Source organism: Microcebus murinus, chromosome 1, assembly GCF_040939455.1.
Source record: "Microcebus murinus isolate Inina chromosome 1, M.murinus_Inina_mat1.0, whole genome shotgun sequence".
Taxonomy (NCBI): domain Eukaryota; kingdom Metazoa; phylum Chordata; class Mammalia; order Primates; family Cheirogaleidae; genus Microcebus; species Microcebus murinus.
Window position 1 is genome coordinate 100,777,690 of NC_134104.1, and position 10,879 is coordinate 100,788,568.

General features: G+C 36.7%; 1 pseudogene; it reads left to right on the forward strand.

Moving 5' to 3' along the window:
- The first annotated feature begins 6,152 nt into the window (after nt 1-6,152).
- On the forward strand, nt 6,153-7,377 carry LOC105857404 (hsc70-interacting protein-like; annotated as a pseudogene).
- Nucleotides 7,378-10,879: the final 3,502 nt, after the last annotated feature.

The following is a 10,879-nucleotide window of genomic DNA, read 5'->3' on the forward strand; positions in this document are numbered from 1 at the left end:
ACCTCTAGGTATTTATATGCAAGATATTTGCAGAGGGTATTTTTACTGAAACATTTATTTTACAGAACCAAAAGACTACAAACAACCTAAATATCCACATATAGGTAGCTAATAAATAAATTCTAGTTTATTCATACAATGAAATACCATGAAGCCAATTAGAAAATTAAATGGCATTACATGTACAGATAAGGAATAGTATACAAGGTACACTAAATAAACAAAAGAGTAATGTGCAAAACAATGCAAACTATGTTATCATTTATGTAGGGATTAATACACACACACACACACACCTATGTTTGTAAATTGTTTAAATTATCTCAGGAAGAGTAAACAAATAAAGTGGTTTCCCTGGAGCAAGCCGAGCTACCTGACAGGGGCAGGGGTAGGTGGGAAACTCACTGTTTATATATATGTCACTTCACATCCTTAGGATCAGATGGCATGTGCTTATGTTATCTATTGAGAAGAAAATTTTTTAAAATATGTCTACAATAATATAGACTCTTCATGCTACAGTCATATGATATCCTCTGTCACTGGGAGAGGAGTCTGTGTCTGTCAGGGCACAGACTTTTTTCTTTTGTGAATTTTCAAGATCCTGTTTCTATTTTCATTATTCATCACCATTAGATGACAAGCATGGGTGCCCAGAAATTTATAACAGCAATCTGCATCATTTTGAGGCTTAAATAATTCAAATACAACCCACATCTGAAGTTAATCAAAATAATTTTTGAGCCTCCTTAAATACCTTTTGGAACAGTATAAGGTCTGAATTGAAGCAAACTATTAGCAAACAATTTCATAGCCAATTTTTTTTATAGCCATTGTATTCAAATTATACAAAAAGACCTAAGAAGAAAGAACTGTTGTAATCCTGCCATCTATATATTGTTTGGCATGAAGTATGTGCTTAATAAAAACCTGTTGAATAAATGAATGGATAATGTAATTAATTAAACTATAAAATGTTATTTCATTTGGAACAGTCATAAAAAGAGCATAAGATCTCGATGGAATCCTCCCAGCATCAATGAATTCTCTCCCTACTTTTTTTTTTACAAAACTCTTTTGAGCCTAATTGCAATTCTTACCCTGCTCCTTCATTCATCGTCAACTACACTCCAACTCCTTTCCCAGGTCTTAAACCTTTACTCTAGAATTTAAACGAACAGCTGTTAATATTGGCCCCAAGACACTATTTGGCAATTAGATACCTTAATGTAAATACATTTCTAGTTTTATTGCAACCCTGCTGGAAAGCCTTCGCATTTGTGCCTGTTCTGCGAAGGCATCAAAGATGCAATTGGGATCTGAGTGGGTGATCACTGAGCAGGAAATATTCTCATTTACTTCATAATTTCAATGCTGTATGCTCTATTCCTCTACAGCCTTCCTTACTGTAAATTAGCCTTGAAGGTAGCAAGGCCCTTGCTGCCTGATCGCCAGACTTTCCCACAGTATCAGAAAGGAGCCCACTACCATTTGGCTCTGAGTTGGATGTGGTATACATCTCTTTCCCTTTAACGAGAAGCCCTATATGCAATGGAGTCTCCCAAAATTAGTGTATAATAACGTTCTGTGGTTTTTGATGTTTTATGCTCTATTTTCTCCGATAGCATTGGTTGAGAAAGCAAAATTCAACAGACTCTCCATTATGTTGCATTGGCCACACCCTATTTTCATCATCAATCAGATGATCAAGAGATTATATGTTAGTTTTGTTTTCATAATTGACAGACTTATTAGGGCACTCTGCCAGGTGGCCCTATGGTAGAGCTGCACACCCTCACTCCAAGGCAAAGGCAAACCCACAAATGGAAATGGAAATTGTGGCCTCGAATCTTCCTGGGCATGTTGTCAGAAGGGCATGATGGGTACTGCCTTAATCAAGGATGTTTGGGTTTAAATAACCGGAGCCCATTCCGAATCATCTTAAGAGGGGAAAGGAGAGGGTGGGAGGATTTACTACAACACACCTTTCTCACAGAGTCTTTGGGAAGGATGAGGCCCAGAAACCAGAGAGCAATCAGGAACCAAAGCAGCAGCCCTCCCTCCCTCTCCATTCCCCTCCTCCTTCCTCCCCCTCCTTCTCTCCCCACCCACAGTCTCTTTTCCTGACTCTCTCCACATAGTGTTTCTCTCTGCTTTCTCTGCAACTGTTCTCCTCTGCTTCTCCTTGCATACAAGGGCCCAGCAGCCCCCAGGTCAATGCCCCTTGTCACTCCATACAGCCAAACCCAGGACTGCACTTCTCTCTGTGCCTACTCCGAATTCCTGAGAAAAATAATTCAACTGGCCCAGCTTTGGGTGAGGTAATCAATCAACTATAGCCAAAGGTCATATGAGCTTGAAAGAAAGGTGAACTGTACCTATTGCCTTCCAGAAGTGCTTTGGTAGTGCTTCTCAGCACTAAGAACAGACCTCTATCTCAAAAAAATAAACTAGGCAACGCTGTATCAATGAACAACCTCCAAATGGCACAAGTCCTCACACAGTGAAGGCTTAGTTCCCATTCACACTCCCTGTCCACTGCGGATCCGTGCAGGCTCTCCTCCACGTCACCCTCACTCTGGGAACCCGGCAGAGGACACCTGGCAGAGGATGGGGATGAGACAATGGCACGCAGCTCCCATACTGAGCCCAGAGGCAAACACGGCACTTCCACTCAGATTTCACTGGCCAGAGCAAGTAATGATTTCACTCACTGGCCAGAACAGCACCTACTTCACAAGAACAGACAGGAATGACCCTGGGGTGTGACCAGTGAGGGGACGGCTGGCCTGCGTTGGAGCAGCCATGATGATTACCACAAGGCCTCATGACAAGGATGCTGGGGTAAGAAAACTCTTCCCCTATTCAGAAATGCCACTGACCCTCAGGCCAGAAAAAGCTAGAAGCCAGTTACACCCCTTTACATTCACTTTGAGCCCTGTGTATTTCTTTTCATCTCATTTAGTCCTGAGTTTTGGAGCATTAATGTAAGTAGCCAAAAATAATTTAATGAACATTTATTAGCTATCTTCAAAATTAAAATAAAGGAAAAAAGGGAGAAATTAAGATTTTTAAAGTTATAGTAAAAAGATCCTTTATATACCTACTTAATTTCTGGAATTATTTCTTTAAAGACTGGTTCTAACCCAGTTACATGGGTGATATATAAATCTGTGAGAGAGCAGTGCACTAAATCAATTACTACAGTGGTATAAATATAATATCAAATCAATTTGACTTCTTAAATCAGGAGATCGAGAATATTCCAGTAAATAAGAGTTCTGCCGTTTGAAAACTTTTATCAGCGTAAAAATACTTGTGACTTTAGTTAAATATATATATATATATCTCGAAAGATTGTCAATACAACTTACTTATTTGAACCACCATAAATATATACATCATGAAATAATATTAAATCAAAAGCAAATTTATTATATACAATATGTCTGATGAACTTGGATACAGCTAAATTAAAGAAATACCTAAAGAATAAATATATAACAGCTCCCTTCCTTAAGGTGCTTGGATAATGAATTTTGTGATTTATAATTCATATTGTCAGCAAAAATTTATGATTAAAATTCTATATGTACTACTATGCCCCAAAATACATAGTAGTATAAAATATCTTTCCTGGACCAGCTACAACTCAGAAAGTACAGGAGTGAAAACTACTGAACAAGGTTGATTAATGAACCACATGCATTATATGAATTTCAAGAACAATTAGTGAAGAAAGGTGCTGATGTCATAGTGGGAGAGTGTGTATGTACATTGTTAAAAAAGCATACCTTATTTACCATTAATTTGCATTAGTCAACTGGACTGGTAAAATATATACTTCGAGGTTTGTATTTTAATTACCTCTTCCAGTATACATAAACACCTAAAGCAGAATAAAGGTAGTATTTAAATGTAAATGGAGGTGATTTGTTTATAAATGGTGCTCAAACAATTACTTATGCATCTGGAAGAAAAAAAAGTACACTTTCACCTCACATCACTTAAAAATTAATTCTAAATGAATTTAATATTTACATGTAAAGTTAATTAACCTGAAATTTAAAAAATATATAAGAAAATATTTTTATTAACAGGGAATAGAGATCTTTCTAAGCTAGACAGGAAATCTAAAAGCCTTAAAGGAAAAGCTTGAAATATTTGATGACATAAAAATTAAACAGTTTGATTTAGCAAGGGAAATCATTAAAAAACTTAAATGACATGCAGTGGAAAAAACTGCAATCCAGATGGCCAACAAAAGATAATTACTCATAAAATACTTAAGCCTCCTATATAGATTGATAAGAAAAAAATCCAAACAAAAATGTGCAAAAGCTATTTATGACTAGACAAGTGGCAGAAGAACAAATTTAAATGACCAATAGTCACAGAGAGATGTTCCCCACCACCAGTCAGGAAAATGCAATTTAAGTAAAAATGAGATGCTGTTCTTCGGTGATCAGATTGGTACAAATTTACAAGAGCAATAATACCCAGTATGGTCAGCTTTGGAGAAACAGACACTCTTAGACTCTGTTCATGAGAACAGGACTAGTCAAAACTGTGACCCATTAAGCCTATGATTGAATCCAGTAATCCTACTTCTGGCTATTTGTGCTTAAAAAAATAGTGAAAGCTCTGGTATATGAAGAAGAATATGCTAACTGCAGCTTTGTTTGAAGAAGCAAAACAATTGCATTTTCTTCAATAGGAAGTGGTTATAAGCTACATCAAATCCTTTTCTAAAATTAAACAAGATATAAATAAATTATGAATAAAATATTTAAAAGATATTCTTATATGTGCATGCATATGATATAATTTGGCATAATCTTGCCTAAGCAAGCATAAGACTTTGATCTCTTTGATCTATATTTTTTAAAATTCACAGACTGCACCGACATGTATATTAACAGTGAGCAAAAAGCAATCTTTTAAAACAGTTTTGAAAACTAAAGTGGTTCTATTAATTTGTTTCAAAAGCCATATTTTTTAACATAATGAAAACCCTCTCCTCCTTTCATGTGTTCTTGTTTGTTTGTTAGTTTCAAAATCCTAAATCAAAGTATCAGTGGGGTGTCCTTTTACAAATAAGTCAGCTTTCTAATTCAAATTAAAACATGTTTGTTGGATATAATCCTACATGGTAAGTAAATTACTCCCTAAAGTAAATTAAGCATTTGATAATTTTAACAGTTTCAACTCTTCAGGGAAACAGTTGAAGTAGTGGAGAGGTATTTGACACATTCATAAAGAATGCAACTCTGCCTTTCAACTAGTCCAGTTTGTGCAAAGGAAGCATCCCCTTGACTGGCAGCGTTAGGTTCAGTGTGCTCATCATGTCCAGGGAGCAAAATACCCTATTACTTTTATAGTCTTTTAGTTTTCATATGACAAAAGTAATGTTCATAACAAAATTTAGAAAATAGAGGGGGAAAAAGACAATCAAAATTACCCATATGCCCTCTACCAGAGACTCTGACAACAAACCTTCTGGTTCATTTCCCTCTGGTTTCTATTCTAGGCATATAATCAACAATAACAGGTGTTTGGGGAAAAGGAAGCCATAGCTGATCCCAAATCACAGTGAAAACAGAGTCAGTCAACAGGAGAAAAACATTTATTTAATAATGGAAACATATTTTAAGATTTACTATTCTGTGGTTGCTTTTATATGAACTTGCATTGTTACTCCATTTCATAGCCGATCTCCTTTTTTCAAATGAAGCCTGTGTGTCATCAGTTTATTGGTGAGAAATTATCCTCCACCTTGCTAAAGGATCCAGCAAGATAGAACAAACAATAAAAGCCAACATTAGGAATGACTCTGTCTCTACAAACTGGCCTCCAGGCATCACCACCCACATGAACTCTGCCCTCCTCCCAACCCCCATCACGGGTCCACCTTGCCATTCTCCTCCATCCACCCCAGGCCAGGCCACACGCCAGTGGGTAACAGGGATAACGGCATTGTCAACCCTCAGTACCTCAAACCTCAGTTCACAGGCATCTCTGTCAAACCACTAATTAATGTTATCTTCATCAACTTTTCTCTACTCGAAAAGTGATTTACTGCCAGAGAGTGACTGGGCTATTATGTGGTTCCAAAAGACAGAGATCTTCCAATACTTTCAGTTATTTCGGAAATGTTATGTTTTAACAACAGTGTTCCCTTCTCTGCAATCACGCTGAGCCAGCGCCCAGGCCTGGAAGCGGGCTGCAGCCTCCCCAGCTGCGTCTTCTGCCTCCTGACCGTGGACCCCCGCAAAGTGAGCGGGCTTCAGGCCTTTGTGAAACTGCGTAACCAGGATCCAGTCATGCTGCACACCAAGGAAATGTGCTTCCTGAGGGAGTGCGTGGAGAGCATGGGGAGTAAAGTACCACCTGCTACTCAGAAAGCTAAATCAGAAGAAAATATTAAGGAAGGAAAAACAGATAGTGAGAAAGCAGAGAAAAACATACAGACGGAGGAACCATCATGTGAGGAAAGTGATCTAGAAATTGAAAATGAAGGTGTGATTGAACCACCTTGAATGGTTCAATCCACTCAATCCAGTGTCTTGAGGGACACTGATGTCCCTCAAGAAATGGGACATGAAAATGTAGAGATAAGCGAGGACATTATGGATCAGACAAATGATAAGAAAGTTGCAGCCATTGAAGCCCTAAATGATGGTGAACTACAGAAAGCCATTGATTTGTTCACAGATGCCATCAAGCTGAATCCTCAGTTGGCCATTTTGTACGCCAAGACAGCCAGTGTCTTCATCAAATTACAGAAGTCAAATGCTGCCCTCCCATATTGTGATAGAGCCATTGAAATAAATCCTTCCGCTCAGGCTTACAAGTAGAAAGGGAAAGCACACAGACTTCTCCGCCATTGGGAAGAAGCAGCCCATGATCTTGCCCTTGCCTGTAAACTGGATTATGATGAAGATGTTAGCGCAATGCTGAAAGTTCAACCTAGGACCCAGAAAATTGCAGAACATCAGAGAAAGTATGAGCGAAAATGTGAAGAGCGAGAGATCAAAGAAAGAATAGAAAGGATTAAGAAGGCTTGAGAAGAGCATGAGAGAGCCAAGAGGGAGGAAGAAGCCAGAGGACAATCAGGAGTTCAGTATGGTTCTTTTCCGGGTGGTTTCCCTGGGGGAATGCCTGGTGAGGTTCCTGGAGGAATGCCTGGAATGGCAGGAATGCTGGGATGCAATGAAATTCTTAGTGATCCAGAGGTTCTTGCAGCCAGCAGGATACAGAAGTTATGGCCTTCCAAGATGTGGCCCAGAACCTGGCACATATGTCAAAATGCCAGAGCAACCAAAGGTTATGAATCTCATCAGTAAATTGTCAGTCAAATTTGGAGGTCAAACATGATGCCCTTCCGACAAATTAAGCCCATGCTGAATGAAAAGCAACCTATATCACCTAACGTATGTTGCAATAATACAAACCAGTGTACCTCTGACCTTCTCATTAAGAGAGCTGGGGTGCTTTGAAGATAATCCCTACCCCTCTTCCCCAAATGCAGCTGAAGCATTTTGCAGTGGTTTGCCATTAGAGTATTCATTGAGATAATGTATTCCAACTAGAAATTACAATCTTTAGACACTTTTTAAACTTAAAAATATTTAAAACTAATTAAAAGAGTGTGTTAATTCCTAAAATAAATAAATAAATAAAAAGCACTGTTTAACTACACTATTATTGTTATTCCTATCACCATTAATCCAAAGCCTAAGTGATCTACCCCAGGTAATTAAGAGGTTTTATTTGAAAGATAAAAAATAGGCTCAATCTGTTTTATTTTATTTTATCTTTTAAATTCTTCCAGATCCTGTCAATCTGTTTTAATGTACAATATTTGTAACCTGCTTTCTTTTTTCTTTTTTTCTTTTTGCCAAAATGGGATCATTATCATTTTGTGTTTGCTGTTTTATAACCTGTTGTATTGGTTAACCAGAAAGTAACTGGAAAAGATAACTGCATATTCTCACTTGTTTGTGGAAGCTAAAAAAGTTGATCTCATACAAGTAGAGAGTAGAATAGTGGTTACTAGAGGCTGGGGAGGTAGGCGGGAAGGGGAGATAGGGAAATGTTGGTTAAAGGATACAAAATTACTGCCAGATAGGAGGAATAAGTGATAGTGTTCTATAGCACTGTAGGGTGACTATAGTTAACAATAATTTATTATGTATTTCCAAATAGTTAGAAGAGAGGGTTTTGAATGTTCCCAACACAAATACATGGTGAATGTTTGAAGTGATGGATATACTGATCACTCTGATCAATCACTGCACATTGTATGTATCAAAATATCACTATGTACCCATAAATACATACAATTATTATGTGTTAATTTTGTTTTTTTAAAAAAAAGGGAAAAAAGAAAGCTGGTGTTTCTAAAACAGATCTTGTCATCCACCCATCATGATTGACCATTATCAAAAATTTTGAAGAAACTTTAATTCACTGGCAATAAACCTCTTTCTTTTATATAGGTAATACTTTTTCTTCATTTAGCACTATAATACCACCAAGAAAATATGTATTTCTATAACATAGAATAAATGCAAGTAGGGGAAACTACTTCATACTAAGGTTTATAATTTTAAAGTAAGATTAACCAAAGAAGACAATGCTTAATGAAGAGTAATAAATATAAAGTAGAATTTCAGGCACCCTAAAAATGGGAGAGATTTCTGGGCAAGGCTTTCCTATACTGCCCTCTTATAATATCTGCAAGGGACCATCCACAATGTCTTCATATAAATAAAGCCAAATGTCAACCAGAACCCTAACTAAACTGGGTGAAATTCTAAGAAGCATGCATTGGCATCTCTTTGGCCACAACATAGTTACAATCAATGTTAGTATGTCTGGAAAGCAAACCTTCCTCCTAAAAGATTCACAGGCACACAAATTATGCAAAATCTGTCAGGTTGACATTCAAAAGCCAAAAATGAATACAGGTTACTAAACAAGAGGAATGTTACAGAATAGCAATTAAATTTTCATTGTCTAGTGCAATTTAGTACGAGATAACTGAAGCTTCAGATGGCAATGCGTTGGTTACTGCCTGTGTGAGAAAGGTAGATACCTGAATGATTCAAAAATTTAGCAATGGTTCAAAAGAGTGCTTTGTATTTACTAAAATACTTTATGATGCACCTAGTGTTTAGAATTACAATAAAACCCTTAGAGAGAGGCTAGCTTAAAAGAAAGTTCAAGCTTATAAAATGTTCCATTTGCCCTTTTCCACTTATTGCATTTATAGCTTAAGTTCCAACCTAGAAAAATTATTTGAATACCCAAGTGGTTTTTGTAGAGATTCTGAAGGCACTAAGCTACAGCTTTCTCAAGTGGAAAGTGTCATTCGATAGCACTTATAAAATGCTACAAGCATAAAAGCAGAAGGTTTGAACAAGCAATCCCTTCAGCTCGTCTCCCAGATCTCTCTCCTCCTTAAGGTAAGGTTATTTGTCAAACCAGCAGGATTTCACTGGTCATGTCTTTTAAACCTGTACATTTCATTTGGTAGTGAGTGTTGGTTCTGATGCTTTCCAAGAATTAGAAAAATAGAAAAGTTTCAACATTTCTATTGAAACTTGAAACTCGAAAAATAGAAAAGTATAAGATATCTAGACCTGTTAAGTAGGTTTTTCCATCCATCTGCAAAATACAGTATTTGCAAGGAATTAATTACATACATTCTCTCCACCACAAATGTCATAGTCATAATAGGTAAGAATAACAGTAACATCTGTGGCCATTATGTAAATACAGAATATAAATAAAACGGCACTCACAAAACTCTCCCAACAGGTTCTGGTTGCACTGCAGTACAACATGATCATCACTTTTACTCCCTCCAACAATTATCTGATCTCAATTCTGAGATGCTGACAAAGACAAGATTTAACAAAAGATAAATATATACACAAGTAAAATGATGTTTAATGTCTTATTCATTCTGAATGCTATAGTTATATTTATCAAGGTAGTCTATTGATTCTCAGACACTTTAATATCAGCTCTGCCTATAAAATAATGACAGGGCTGTTTTCATTTGAGGTGTTAGTCTCACGGTTTGGGGTTTTTTTAATCATTATGTCTTACACACAGTATCTCTCAGGAGATAATACTATAATAATGATGTGGGGAAAACATGTTTAAAGAAACTAAATAGTGATCAGGTAGGATACATATACTACAAATATATTTAATTTTACATCAAATATAGGTATATATCAGTTTCTGTTAAATTAAATTTGGAAGGCAAAGGAGATCCACACAGATTGGGATTCTGTTCTATCATTGCAAGGCCATTTCAAATATAAAATGGAAGGATTCTCTGAGGAAAAAGAATCTTTTCCTTTTGCTGTTAGCAAAACAGTCCTCTGCACTTCATATCAGGATATTTCCCATGATATCCTTGTCAGCCCAAATCACTGAAACATTCTAGCATTTGAGATAAGTCAGCTCCTCATGGACTTAAAAAGAAGAGCCGACATGTAAAGTTCCCTTTATTTGCTCAAATTCATTTTCAGTAGCATTGTCTAAGCATTCATATGGCACAGCCCAACTACTGATGAAGAGGGTAATGCCACCCTTGCAGTCAGGTTCAGATTATAAAGGAGGTAAATAATGAGTGAAAGAATATTTAAAAATTAATCAAATCATCCCTTGATTCTGCTCCAGGGATAGAAGTCAGATTTTTTCCCACTACTAATATCCCCAATGGAAAGATAAGCTTTTCCATGGAAATTATTCCTTTTGAAGAAAATATTCATTCAATTTTACTCTTTTAATTGCACAAAAAAGTTGAGAGGATAACTTTCTATAGTAACTAGGATGAATTCAGAATTCTACTTACCAC